This window comes from Symphalangus syndactylus, chromosome 12 (genome assembly GCF_028878055.3).
Source record: "Symphalangus syndactylus isolate Jambi chromosome 12, NHGRI_mSymSyn1-v2.1_pri, whole genome shotgun sequence".
NCBI lineage: Eukaryota > Metazoa > Chordata > Mammalia > Primates > Hylobatidae > Symphalangus > Symphalangus syndactylus.
Window position 1 is genome coordinate 44,048,117 of NC_072441.2, and position 14,549 is coordinate 44,062,665.

General features: G+C 38.5%; 1 long non-coding RNA gene across 4 annotated transcripts in view; it reads right to left on the minus strand.

The window, feature by feature from the left end:
* Positions 1–613: 613 nt before the first annotated feature.
* Positions 614–14,549, minus strand: part of LOC134734106 (uncharacterized) — a 314,108-nt gene continuing 300,172 nt past the window's right edge. For all 4 annotated transcript variants that reach the window (XR_010117478.1, XR_010117476.1, XR_010117479.1 and 1 more), the window contains one exon: positions 614–822. This is a non-coding gene — a long non-coding RNA (uncharacterized lncRNA). The remainder of the gene's footprint in view (positions 823–14,549) is intronic.

Genomic DNA, 14,549 nt, shown 5'->3' on the forward strand with positions numbered 1-14,549 from the left:
CTTTAACTATGCTATAATGAGGTCAATATCTGACATATAGTGAGTTCTCATCACGTGTTTGTTGAAATGAATTCTTTTGAGTCAATTGGTAGCATTTCTTCTATATAGCAAAATACAGTTTCCAAGAAACTGTGTCTGTCTTTATATTATTGTATGCTTAGGACCTAGCACAAAAGGAAATTTAAAAATATTCGTTGAATTAATAAATGAATAAATAAATGAGGGAATTAATCCTTGCCCACTGCTACAGTGACATCCTTGCTGTTTTAGGAGTAGCTTCTAAGCTACGGGGGTGGCAATAAGCAAAGCAGATTTATCCTCCAATGTTATGCTCAGTGATAGTTAACAGATGCCACCTGAATTAGTACATATCCCTGAGCAAGCCTTAGTGGTTCTTTAGAATGACCTATGCTACTCATCCAATGTTTTGTTTTGCCTTAGCTATTCCTTGCCATAATTCATGTGGTGTATCAGTAGGCTATTGCTGCATAACAAACCACTTCAAAACTTATTGACCAATTGCCCTATTTTATTCAATTAGCTTTTGCTACGTAGCAAGCACCCAAAACTTAGTACTTAAGACATTTATTTAGTTCATGATTCTTAGGGAGGGGGCTGGGTGTTTATTTGACCTGGGGTGGCTGATCTCTGCTGGACTCTTTCAAGTATCTGCAATTATTTGTCAGGCCAGCTGGCAGCCGGGTGATCAAGCCTGGCCTCACTCATATGCCTAGAAGTCAGCAGGCTGTCACTTAGCTGCACCACTCATCTTTGACCATCCAGCAGGCTAACTCAGGCTCTCTCTCACATGGTGGCAGAGATCTAAGAACAAGAGAGGACAAATATCAATGCACAAGCAGTTTTTAAATTTCTGCTTATGTCGCATTTGCTGTTACCCACTGGCCAAAACAAGTCACAGTCATATGGCCAAGCCCAGACCAGTGTGAGAGAGGAACACCTAAAGGCAGGGAAAGCATGGACAAAGTGGGGTATTTACTGTAACAATATATCACATTGTTTTATATTGTTGCAGTAATATAGCACATAAACAATGTGGAATGTAATATATTACATTACAAATAATGTGATATATGTGATATACATATACACACATGCATATACATATGTGTATATACATGACGTGTGTATATGATACACACGTGTATATGTATACATACACATCATATATGTGTATATACAAACATATATGTATGTCACCATGATATGTGTATATATACATACAAATATGTATAGCACATATATGATATATATGTATATATACAATGTGATGCTGATACAAATATTGCATTATTTGTAATGTAATATATTACACTCTTTGTAAGCCTGGTAGCTGAGTCAAATAATGTTTCTCACTTTAGTAACTCACTGTGTAGAAACCAGACTTTTCCTTTTTCCTTCTGCTTTATCCCAGTCCAGATGGTCTAGCTTTGAACAAAAGTCATGAATATAGACTTCCTTCATGGTGAGAATATCCTCTGGGGACTTTGGGTATTTTTTTTCTAACAGAAAGATTTAACCTGAGACATCTTTGTCTATCAGAGTAGTTCTGATACATGTTGAGCATCCATAATATGAAAATCCAAAGTAAAATGTTCCAAGATCTGAAACTTTTTGAGCTCTGACATGATGCCACAAGTAGAAAATTCCACATGTAAGCACGTAACATAAACTTTGTTTCATGCACAATATTATTTAAAATATTGTGTAAAATTACCTCCAGGCTATGTATATAAAGCACATATGAAACATAAATGAATTTTGTGTATAGACTTGGATCCTATCCCTAAGATATCTCATTTGGTACATGCAAATGTTCCAAAATCCAAAAAAAATTCTGAACACTTCAGATCCTAAATGTTTTGGTTAAGACATACTCAAACTGTAATGGTGACTCTTAAAAATTAAAAGGTCTGTATTTTAATTTATTTCTTCCCTGAAGGAAGAAAATTTGTCCTCATGCAAATTTGTCCACTCCTTGAAACTTCTTCTACAAAAAGAATTTCAAGTTGTGCTTCTTCAGGCACCTTTGAAGTAAACACACAAACGCACACATGCACATGCACACACACGCACATACACTTTCTAATTATCCCCACCTCTACACCAGGACTCACTAGAACTCAAGTAAAATTCAGTTTGAATTTTCTGAGCAATCTCACAAAGTCACCTACAAAAAGACAGCAGAGTGTGGTGATTAATGACATCTGGGTTGAGTCCTGACTTCATCTTTTACCAACTCTAAGACCTTAGGCAAATTAATTGCTTGGTGCCTTAGTTTCTTCTTTTGTAAAATGGTGATTATAATGCCTTCCTCATGGAGATGTTGTGAGGAATAAAATAATAATTTGATAATGCTCAGAGAGCACTTTCAAAAAGCAGGTTTACTATTAGCAACAGCTAATATTGTTGGTCATCTAATCAGGGACCGAGAAGGGCCACGGGCTCTCAGCAATGCAGTTAATACAAACTGCATTGGTGACACCAACTTCATCTGCTGGGGTAAATGACTGAGAAACTCCTATTTTCTAAACATTGCACTGCACTGTTTTTTAGGATTTTGGGGAACCCATCCTAAGCCCTGAGCCAGGAACTCAGCCCCTGTAGTTCTTTGTATAATATATAACCCACTGACTTTTAAAAGGTTTCAAATGTAGTGACACAGGATGCTCCTGGGTCCCTTCTGAAGCACAGTCCATTTGCCTCACACAGAGTTACAGAAGTTACACCCTGTTTTCAGAAAAACTTTCCCAATACAGGCAGATAGTTCACGTTTATTTCATAAACCTTGTTTGCTTACATGTTCCAACCATTTTACAAATATTAACTCATTCAATTCCAGTTCCAAACATTTTACAAATACTAACTCATTAAATCCTCATAACAACTCAGTGGAGTAGGTTGTATTATTACCTTCATTTTACAGATAGAAAAACTGACCCACACGTAGATCAGATAACCTGTCCAAGGTCATCTAGGGGAGTGGTAGAGCCAGGACTCAAATCCAGGCAGTCTGGGCCAGAATCTCTGCTCTGAACTACTAATGTGTGCTGCCTTTCTTGACAAAAGGCTATTTTTTATTGGGCAATTCCTATGTGTGTACCAAGTGAAGGATTTGTCATTTAATTCTTAGATAAAAGCAGGATTATCCCCATTTTATAGATGTGAAAGCTGAAATTGATTGAGGCTCAGTGACTCCACCAAACTCGTATAGATGATGAGTAGCAGAGCAGTGCCTATTCTTGTAAGGACTTTACTATCTCACCTCTCAAAGAAGTATTTGACAACTAAAAAACAGTGATACACGCTCTTATTTAAAGAGAAAAATATACCACTTTTCTCCCTTCTTTTTCATGGATTTACTAAATCAAGCTAAATTCAGTTTCCAGGAAAATTCATTTAATGAAAACATTAACGTATTAGAATAGGTGCATCATTTGATATTTATTATTCACTGATTAATTCATTCATCTCACAAATATTTACTTGGAACTGACTCTGTGCCAGGCACTGCATGTGTTTGATCAGATCGGTGTGCCAAAAATACACAAATCTCAGGGCTCTTTTGTTTAATGGTGATTGCAAATGTGGCTCCTAAGACACATGACTCTGGGTATCACGCCCTAGTTAATTCTTTTCCAACACATTTATTTGCAGTTGTGCAGACTTATCCAGGACAGAGTCACTGGCTTTGGACTCCTAAAGGACAAACATCAGATAGGGCGAGTGAAGTTCTCACTAGATTTTCAAGTGCTTTGTTTGACACCCGCTCGAAAGGTTTACCTTGCCCACTCAGGCCACTATGCTATAAATCCCTATCCTGTAGCCAAGTGCATAGATTGTAGACATTTAAATTTGCTGTCCACTCCTGGAGAATAATTACAGCTATTTAATTATATTCATAATTTAGCATACACCTGAAAAATATGCTGTGGAATATCTGGGGGATCCTTTAATACTGGTGTTCCATTTACAAACTGTCACATTTATAATGCGTCTTTAATCTTCTAGGGTCTGCTAGAATTTTTTATTACAGTCTGCCTTGTGCTTTAAATATTAAAGATTCGGCAATACTTCAAAAGGTGATAATGCCTGATGCCCTGATGGTGCTTAAACCTCAACGGCTAAATATATTGAGGAATGTTCAGTGGCCCTGGCTTAATTAAACATGCATGTGTATTTTCAAATGCAATATTTTTCTGCTGGTTAGGTTTTTGACAAACCTCCAAACAGGTCCAGGTGGAACAAAGCATGTAAACAGGCTTGTGAATAGAGCTTCAAACACTCAAATTAGCACCTTCCTGCAATTAATATGCAAACCTTGGAATCTCTGCAATTGATAATGCCATTGAATACTATTTGCGGCTTAACAGTGTATCTTTGTCATTTCATTTTTTAAAAACGTGTCCAGTTTAATTATGCAAGAAGACATTGGTGACAGCTTCTTAGCCAATGAGATAGTATTTGTTCTCAGCAACTTATTCTTCTCTCTGGAACCCAGCATGCATTACAAGGCAGTGGCAGGCTTTAAATGTATCATTTGTTTTCATTATATAGCACTTAAAAGGTAGCCTTCTTCTAATTCAGCATGCCGTGTCAAAGCAGCCAGAGTTCTCACAAGCCCTGATACCAAATTACCTGTGGCTGTGGATACTTGAAAACTGCTTAAGCAGCTTTCACAATTAAAAAAAAAATGGCATGAATGCAAAATTCCTCAATATTACTTTGGAAAAAAGATCTGTATCTGGCATTTGCCACATTTTAGACTTCGCTGAAAAATGTGTTTCAAGGAAATTGTATTTTGTTTTAGAACATGTACATTTAAATTTTTGTCACAAGAAATGAAATATTAAGCTCAGATTTCCAATCCAAGACTTCTGGACATCTTTTCATAGAGCCATATAATATTGCCTAATATTAAAATCCCCATATAAATAACACTTTGAATAGCTGCTCATCTATCTGGAAATATTACTTACTAAAGCTACCCAAATAGAGATTGGCTGTAGTTTGAAAAGGGAACAATATGTTTTACAGATGAGCCAAAGAGACTAGCTTTGAATGATTCAATCTGCTATAGAATCAACATGTAACAATTGCTGGACTAGATAAAAACTGTAATAAAAATATATATGGTAGCCTCTAATAAAAGTTCAATTATTATACTGTAATAGGTAAGCTTGTGCAAAAAAAAATTAAAAAATAAAAAAGGTCTATGAGATCTGAGGCAGTATTAGAGCAATTTTCTAGGTGAGGCAGTGCTAGTGGGATATGACAGGTGAGGTATTGTTATTATAATACCTAAGGCAAAGCAGCAACCACACAAAATGATAGACAAATCTGAATTAATATGATATGATCGGCGAGGTGGCATTTGAATATAATCTTCCTGTATTGTGCAGAAGGCTGCATGCATATTATACAACAAATGAATTGTGTGGAAGGGTGTAGACAGAAGACTCAGTGGGAGGAAAGACAAATTACAGGCAAGATTTCAGAAGATATTTCTGTTTTGCTGGGTAAGAAGCGCACTTGGAAATTGGATTTGTAAACAAATTAAAAACTGAGTTTTTTTCTAAAGCAGCCTTCGGTGAGAGTTGACAATAAGCACTTAACCTTGGCAATTGAAGGACTTTGAAACAAATAATTAGGGAAAGACGGGCGGGGGGGTGATGGGGAGCACATTTTAATTTTGTTTCCTGTGTTAATAATCCATAGTTAGTATTTCTATCCTGGATCTGTGAGTCCAGTAGCCATTTTAGATCCCTGATGGGAAAATGTTGACTTCCCTGAGAATTTCAGCCATCTTTTGCCTTCTTGATCTATGATCACCACCTCTAATTAAAAGTCTTAATCATATCCGAACCCTAAAAGCACATAGGAGACCACAGCCCACTGAAAGGGTCCATTTTATTAAGCGACAGAAACTCTCAGAAATTTGAGCTTGCAGAAACTGCCTGCGTGATCTTTAATGGATTTTTAAAGATGACAAGAAAGGAAATGGGAAAGTAAAGCAATGGAAGGCAGAAATTCCCTCAAGGAGCATTCTGAAGTAAATCAGTGCAACTGAAACAGTGAACTCCTAGGGCCTGGGGATATCTCCCAGGTTTTTCAGCTGGACACTTACGGCCTGTTGGGTCCCTGAACACCTCTGCCCTGGGCGGACTTTGACAGAGCAAGTCACAGAAAGATGAACGACAGCACCTGAAGTGCTGTTTGCGGGGCAGAAAATTGCTCCCTTTGCACGCTGGGCTGCCTTTGCTCTCTGTCACATGACTTATTACAGCCTCCCCATATAACAGGGCCATTTATGTATGTTAACTTGGCCAGCCGTAATGGTATTCTTCGCCTCCTTTTGCACTGCTGCTTGGGCAATTAAAAACAAAGGAAGCAAATGAGGTCAGCACTCATAAAATCTGAGTCTATAGGTGACAGACATCCTGAGACCAAATAGCCTCGGATGCAGCCACAGCATAAGGAAACCGTGAGCAAGAAAACATCCCTGCTTCCAAGGGCTTTTGCTTAGATGCTGATTTTCTTAGGTGAAATCCTGATTTCCCAGGCTGATTTTAGTTGTTTTTTTTTTTTAAATCAAACGAAATAAGGTACATCTTTTAAGGAGTTTGGTAAATGCTACTAATATAATTATGTGCCCATATGGAAAAGGGACATGAGTGTTCTCTTTAATCTTCTAGCACAAAGACCAATGTTTTAACCACAGAGTAGAATTTAATCTCTAGCAGCTCTTGAAATAGCAGCTCTATTGATGTTGCACAATTACAGTAAGTGTTTGAAATGTCCCATACACAGGTATACAAGGATATCTCATTCTGTTTTTCTGATCCCAGGCTTGTGATCACAATGATTTTGAAAAGCTAATTAGAAGAGTCTTCTTTCTTCCCCTAGACCGGATTTAAATAGCACACTGGTTTTTATTCCACATCCTTCTGCTTCTATGGTATGTATACTATACACCTTGGTACATGACATAAACACTTAAGGAGAAAAACAATTCTCAACATCAGAGTTGACTTATACAATGTCCTGACTTTACTGCTTTGCTCCCATCCCTGAAGCTGGCAATAGCCCCTACGTTCTTCCTACGCCTGAGGCCTCCTGGTTATAAGAGGCACTGAGAAGGCAGCATGGGGAAGGTGATGTTATTAGCCATTCTCCACCAGTGGCTGCAGGAATTCAACAAGGAAGACCTCAAGTTGACCTAATTACTTATATTTTCTTCATGTCTTAGAATATTACTCCATAGATCTTAAATGTAAAAGTACACATAGCAATTATCCCAAACATAACCCCAATTGCACAAATATTCCTAAAACTCCTGGAATACGTCACCATCGGGTCCCTCTTAAGCAGAATTCATATAGGACCACTGCAGGGCTCAACAATGGCCAAGAAAACAGAATAGGACAGGATCATAATATAACATCTGGGTGCAGCTTTCTGCCTCTAGAATTAAACTGTGCCTGCCCTTCAAATACCCATACTTGAGAAGTGTGAGAAATAGCCTTAATTTTCACATATCAGGAGAGGGATATCTTTGTTTTTATTACTAAATTTCTGGCCATATTTCATGTAATATATTTATCAACTTAATGACAGATTGCTGTTTTCCTATATTTCATTTCATAGTGATTTAGTTCCATACCAGATTATAAGCTTTTTGAAAGGAGGACTAAATCTTACATGGCTCTTGTCTTATGTTCAGCCAGGGTTAAGAACAACTGCTGTAGACCAGAACATGATTGCATGGAGATGGGCCTGAAAAAGACCTGTCAGAATCAGATCGTGAGGGCCTTGAATAGCATGTTCATGAGCTTGGACTGAATTCTGTACAAAATGAAGGGTCACGAAGGGCTTTTAAAATTCATGGTGTCGTGATCAGGTCTGTTTTAAAAAGAAAGTATGGTGACCGAATGGAAGATAAACTGGAGGAAGAAGAGATCATACAGAGGGAAATTCTGACAATACTTGAAACAGTCCTAGTGAGAGATAATTAAGCCTGAACAGAGCCTGTGGCAACACAGAAGAGGGGCCAAAACTGTTTAGAGAAACACTGGTTATCTACCCATGAATTTGTGGCAAATGGTGACACTAAATGCAGGGGTTTGAGACATAAGGAACCAAAATTGGTTCTAGGTTTCTAACTTGGATAATTGGCTAAGGATGACACCATCAACCAGGGGTAGAGATTCTTATTAAGGATGTTCAATTGTGGTTGATTGAGTAGTCATAGGAGTATCATAGAAAAGATTAAAGCTCTGAAGAGAAGCATTAAACTAAATGATTTTAAAGAACATTTTCAAGTTTGAAATTCTACAGCTCTCCTGCATAAAGTTATTAACTCATTGAAGACAGGGTTCGCATTTTCATGTTTGTATTCTCCACAATGCATAGCGTTTTGTAGGGGCTCAAACATATCTGATGAATGAAAAAGTATGAGATTAAAGGGATGTTTCTAAGAGGCTTCCTCACAAGCGGGGCTGCTTAAGTTTCCATCCTACTGTCCTACTTACCTTTATTTCACATTATTCTGAACAATGCTTATAATTTCCATGTAACACAATTGCTTTTATGATCCAGTGCACAAACCAAGGTCCTTTTCTTTATCTATAAATTTGACCTGTTGCTGTTGCTGCTGCTGCTAATAATAATAATAAAATAATTCCATCTTTATAGGGTTATGTGAGTCCATACAGTTGTCACCACCCAAAGGGCATGAAGGCAAGGAGACAACTGAGCACATTTCACACAAACTACTGTGGATGATGTGGACATGGCCACATTCAGCTTTCATTCAGTCTTGTATAGCCAGATAAGCTCAGATGTTTGGTATTTGCTGCTCTGAATGTACTGCCAGTAACCTAGTAGGCCAAGTTAATATTAGCTCGCACTGGGTATATGTGGGTATTTTGTTGCTGTTCGGAGAAATGACCAGTTTACTTGGTTATATTGACAGCTCTACTGTAAAATTTGCTGGCATTAAAGGTCAAAAAAACCCAGTTTTCCTCCGGTTGCTTCTACCCAAAAGAGAATAAATCTGGGAGCTGAATCACTTCTCTGACAATAATTTATGAATCATGCATTGACTATGTTTGAATTGAGAAAGGCTTTCCTATCCTTTCCATTAGCTCAGATTAAGTTTTCATATAGATGCTGAGAAGCATGCTAGCAATATCCTTAGCTCATTTTTATGAAAATTTTATCAGTGCTTTTTTCTGTACTACACTCCAATTGGGATGTCTCAGAATCTAAAGCTCAGCTTTGGACATGAACTTCTCTCAACCTGGCTGGCTGCTGCTCTAAAGGTTTCAATATTTTATGGGCTCTGGCTAACTCAGCCGTGAGATTCAAGCTGCAGAGATTTAACTCTAATGTAAAATCATGAACGGATGAAAACTGGGATGTCATAAGTAATACATCTACAAGAGCAGGATGCAGTTACCATTTTTAAAAGGGCTTTAAAAAGAAAACAACATTCTCTGTTCTGTCTTTATGCCCCAAAATGAAAAGCCCCTGAGCTATTGTACTAACACAGGGCCATCTTTTCTTGCCTGCTTTTCTTCAATTGTTGCTTAATTGTTGTGGTGGGCTGGGATTTTTTTTCCCCTTAAGGTCCTCCCATCCACATGAAAGCCCCTAATGTCTGCATTTCAGAGAAATGGACACTGCGTGGTCGAATGTGTGTAGGCCAAACCCATTTCTTAGCATCTTCCTCTTTTTGTCTCAAAACTGATTTAAAACATTTGGAAAATCTGTCTATTCAGCTGAAGTGTTCCAGTGCATTCTTTCCTGGAAACAGTGGGGTCACATGTGATCTGTCTGATGGACTTTTCTGCTGCAATCTATAGCTATTTCCCTCGAGCCCCACAGAGCCTAGCAAAGCCGAGGAGCTCTGTAATGGCTCCAATAACAATGTGTTCTTTGTGTGAAAGAATCCAGGGGGAAGAGCTGGAGTACACTGGCCAGCAACAACAACCAAAAAATCATTTTTTGTACTCATTTATTTCTTCATCATGTGCTTTGCCATTAAACATTCTTCACAGTAAATACACCTTTCCATAAAACACTGCCCGAGCACGAAAAAATACAGAAAGTTCTATTTTTTAAAAAAGGCTGTGGTCATCATCGCTAGTTATTAATTTGCTTCTAATAAGATGGTTGATGGCAGGAACTGCGTTGCATTTGTCTGTACTTGTAACAGGAGAGATGGTTTCGAGACAGAGCTTAATTCATCTGTTCGAAAATGTCACCTGATGGGTGCATTGGAATAAATCCATCTTTTCTAGTTTCAAAAATATCACAAAATCAACACTTCACTAAAATAACTATAGACTCACAGAACTGGAAGATACCAAAGAAATCAGGTGGCGTGCCCATTCCCTTCAGGGAGCTGGATGTCCCACCAGAGGCAAAAAAGTGACTGTGCTGGTCATTACAGCTTCAGGGACCTCACAGTCTTTCTCAGAACCTTCCCAGTACTCTGTCATGTTGAAAGTGGCGGTTCTGCCCTTGCATTCAAAAGAAGTTTAAACTATTTTAATCATAGCCCAGCTTCTCTTGTTTAGTTAACTACTTTTAACATGGAAAACAATGCTTTCACATAAACCTCCTTATATCCATTGAAGATAGTCATGAAGTTTCCCCTCTGATCTTATCTTCTGTAGGATAAAACCAGCTTCTTTAGCATATCATATAATGGGCACTTCTCATCTATTTAATCAGTCCCAGAGGGTTGTGGCTTCAAATGACACTATAATATTTATAAATTATTAAATAAAATAAGGGTATTTTGCCAACTAAATTGGCAAGATATCTATATATGTATATCTATATATGCCCATTGTTGGTATGGGTGAGAAGTGAGACTTCTCATATGAGGCCAGAGGGTGGATGAATTGGTACAGCCTATTTGGAGGACAATTCAGTACTAGGTGTCAAGAATCGTCAAATATACATGCCCTTTGACCTAGTAACTCCACTTCCAGCAATTCATCCTAAGAAAATAATCAAGGATATGGGAGAGATTAAACTACAGAAAACACATACACACACACAGATAGCATAAAATTCATTTTGTTAAAATAAAAAAAAAAAACTACCTAACATTTATTATGTACTTAGACTATGCTCCAGGCACCAAGCTCAGCACTCTATGCATGTTATCTTATTTAATCTTAAAAACAAACCTATGTATTACTTTTTATTATTATCATCATCATCTTCATCTTCATTTTACTGGGAACAATTGAGGCTTTAATATTTTAAATAACTTTTCAACAGGAAGTGGCTGTACTGGAACTTGAAACTACGTCTATTAGATGACAGAGGCTTGTGGTCTTTGACAGTATGTTATCCTAGTTATACAACCATACAAAAAGACTGGAAGTTAATAATCCAAAACATTAACACTTGTCATTCTGAATGTTGGGATTACTATTGATTTTTTTTCTTTAAATTTGTTTTAAGATCTCTAAAATAAATTTATTTATTTCAAGATATCTAACATGAACATATATTTCTTTTATAATGGGAGAAAAAAGATACTGTAACTTGGTACATCCCTCACTGACCCTTTCCCATTCTGTCTCTTTCCCTCACACACACACACACACACACACACACACACACATACATTCTATATAATTTATTCTTCAAACACAATTTTTTTCCAACATTCAAAATCTTTGTCTTCATCATCCTCTCTAGGGTGTGTGCCCCTCTAAAGAGGCTCTGAAAGATTCCACTGAGGCTGGGCGCGGTGGCTCACGCTTGTAATCCCAGCACTTTGGGAGGCCGAGGCGGGCGGATCACGAGGTCAGGAGATCGAGACCACGGTGAAACCCCGTCTCTACTAAAAATACAAAAAATTAGCCGGGCGTGGTGGCGGGCGCCTGTAGTCCCAGCTACTCAGAGAGGCTGAGGCAGGAGAATGGCGTGAACCCGGGAGGCGGAGCTTGCAGTGAGCCGAGATTGCGCCACTGCACTCCAGCCTGGGCGACAGAGCAAGACTCCGTCTCAAAAAAAAAAAAAAAAAAAGATTCCACTAAATGTAGAAGAGCCCCAGTTCTTGCCTCTGAGGGCCATATTAATTTTTCTTTTCTAACCCAGATGCCAATTAACATAGCTCCATTAGGGACCACTACTACCAAAGCAATCATATAGCCCTCAGTCTAAAAACGAATCATTCGTGTAAACCCAGTCCTGTTTTTAAGCCTTGTTTATAACTGCTAAGGATGTGAGTGCAACCTTCTGTCTGAAGGTGAGCTACATTTTTTCCTGTTCTATACATTTATTCATCATCAGCAGTAAGTGCACAACTGGATGTTTGCTGCAATTGTGGGGATGAGGATGATGAGGATGATGATACACGAGCTCAGCAAAGCCATAGTTGATTGTGCTGCAGTCATGTTGCCTGCAACAAAACACACCACGGACTATTTTAACTTGAAAGGAAGTAAATACATATATGGGAAGGTGCCACATTTCTATCCCTATTCTTTCAGCAAACATTTATTGAGCAAGTATTATGTGTTATGCACTATGCTAGACCTTCAGTCCACAAAGATGAGTAAAGCATAGCCTCTGCCCTAGGGGAGCTCATAGTCCAGGCGGAGAGAGACTATAAACATAATTAGGGGTCTGACTGTGAAGAACCTTGTTAAAAAGTTTTGACTTTATATTTTGGGTGTGGAGACTTTATGCTTTGGGTGTGGTTTTCAGTTATGACATAATGTAAGCTGCTTACTGAAGAAGTACTGTGATGAGAGTGTAAGAAATGAAGCAGACTCTGAGAGACCATTCTACAACTGTGGAATGTTCAGGGAAAAATTTGTGCCAGTCTGAACTAGGGCAGTGGGGATAGTAATATATATTTCGTATATTGACTTGGCAAGTCTTCCTGCCCAATTTGGAATTGAGAAGGGACCTGCACAGTGAGGGAGCAGAGATTATGGTTGTCTTTGAAGCTTTTAACTTGAGTGACAATAGATGGTAACCCTATTCACCAAGAATGGGAATACAGAAGAAAAGTTCATAAGATGTTTTTGGAAATGCTAAGTTTGATGTTTCTAAGGAACATAATATCAAGATTTTTAGAAAGAAATTTGGAATGTGTATCTAGAACTCCTAGGAAAATTTGTCAGCAAGATGTTTTGTGATTCTGTCATACAAATGTGAATTCAACCATCAGGAATGTTTCATTTTGCATTAAGGTATTTTTTTCTACCTTTCTTCTGAACATGGAAGCCAAAGTAAGTTTCAGAGCATGCAAACCCTTTAGATTCTCCATGCTTCTGCCCTAAAATGCTGATGTAATCTGGTATGGTTTTCTAATCACTTGTTTAATTGTCTGCAAGCTTCTCAAAGGCATAGACTATAGACAATGAATTGGCTGAATGAGTCACGGTAGCATGGAGTGAGGGAATGGGAAACAAATAGATTACACATTCTGTTTTTCCAAGAGTTGCTGAAAGTTCTGCAAGCAGCAAACAAAAGAAGTGTGGCCTACAGACATCTTCAGGGGAGGGAACAGTGAGCCTTCTTCACAGCCTCACTATACCATGGTTCCATCCTTGACCCTTGGTTTCTCCCTGTTTCTAATTCCCCAAAGCAATTCATTACCAAGCTATTTTGTTATTTCAGGCTAATATCTTCTCATATCTATATTACCACTGCAACATCCCAATGAAACTTCTCTAGTCTTACACCCTCTAAGTCAGGGGTATCCAATCTTTTGGCTTCCCTGGGCCACACTGGAAGAAGAAGAATCGTCTTGGGCCAAACGTAAAATACACTAACACTAATAGTAGCCGATGAGCTTTAAAAATTGCAAAAAAAAATCTTGTAAAGTTTTAAGAAAGTTTATACATTTGTTTTGGGCCACATTCGAAGCTGTCCCAGGCCACATGCGGCCCAGAGGCCCCAGGTTGGACAAACTTGCTCTAAGTCATTATCCACACCAATACAGTATTTCTACAATGCACAACTGATCTTGTCATTCCCTTGCTCAAAACATTTTAATGGTTCCTATTTCAATCAGAGTAAAAAGCAAACTCCTTAGGCTTATGATAGGGCCTGTCATCCAAAACCCTTCTGTTTACCTCTCCTGCCGCATCTATCTTACCACGTAGTCTCCTTTTTCCTTCTTCCCTACACACACTTTCTAGGCACATTAAGCCATGTATGACCTCTGGGCCTTCCCTTTTCTGGCCTCAAGACTTTAGCACATGCTGTTTTCATAGACTAGAGCCCTGTACCTTTCCTCTTATCCCCTCAGCCTGACTAACTTCTGCTTAGCTTTCAGGTCTCCGCCTCATTATCACTCCTGCCTGCAGGAAGCTTTCCCTGACACTCCAAATCTTGGTTTTATGCCCCTGTATGTCCCTTCACGGAACCCTATGGTTACTCTCATTGCAGTACTTTCCACACGGCACTGCAACAGCCTGTGGACCTGTCTTCCTCAATAGATGGTGAGCTTTTCTTCTTTGTCATTTCCCCAGCACTAACACAGTGAC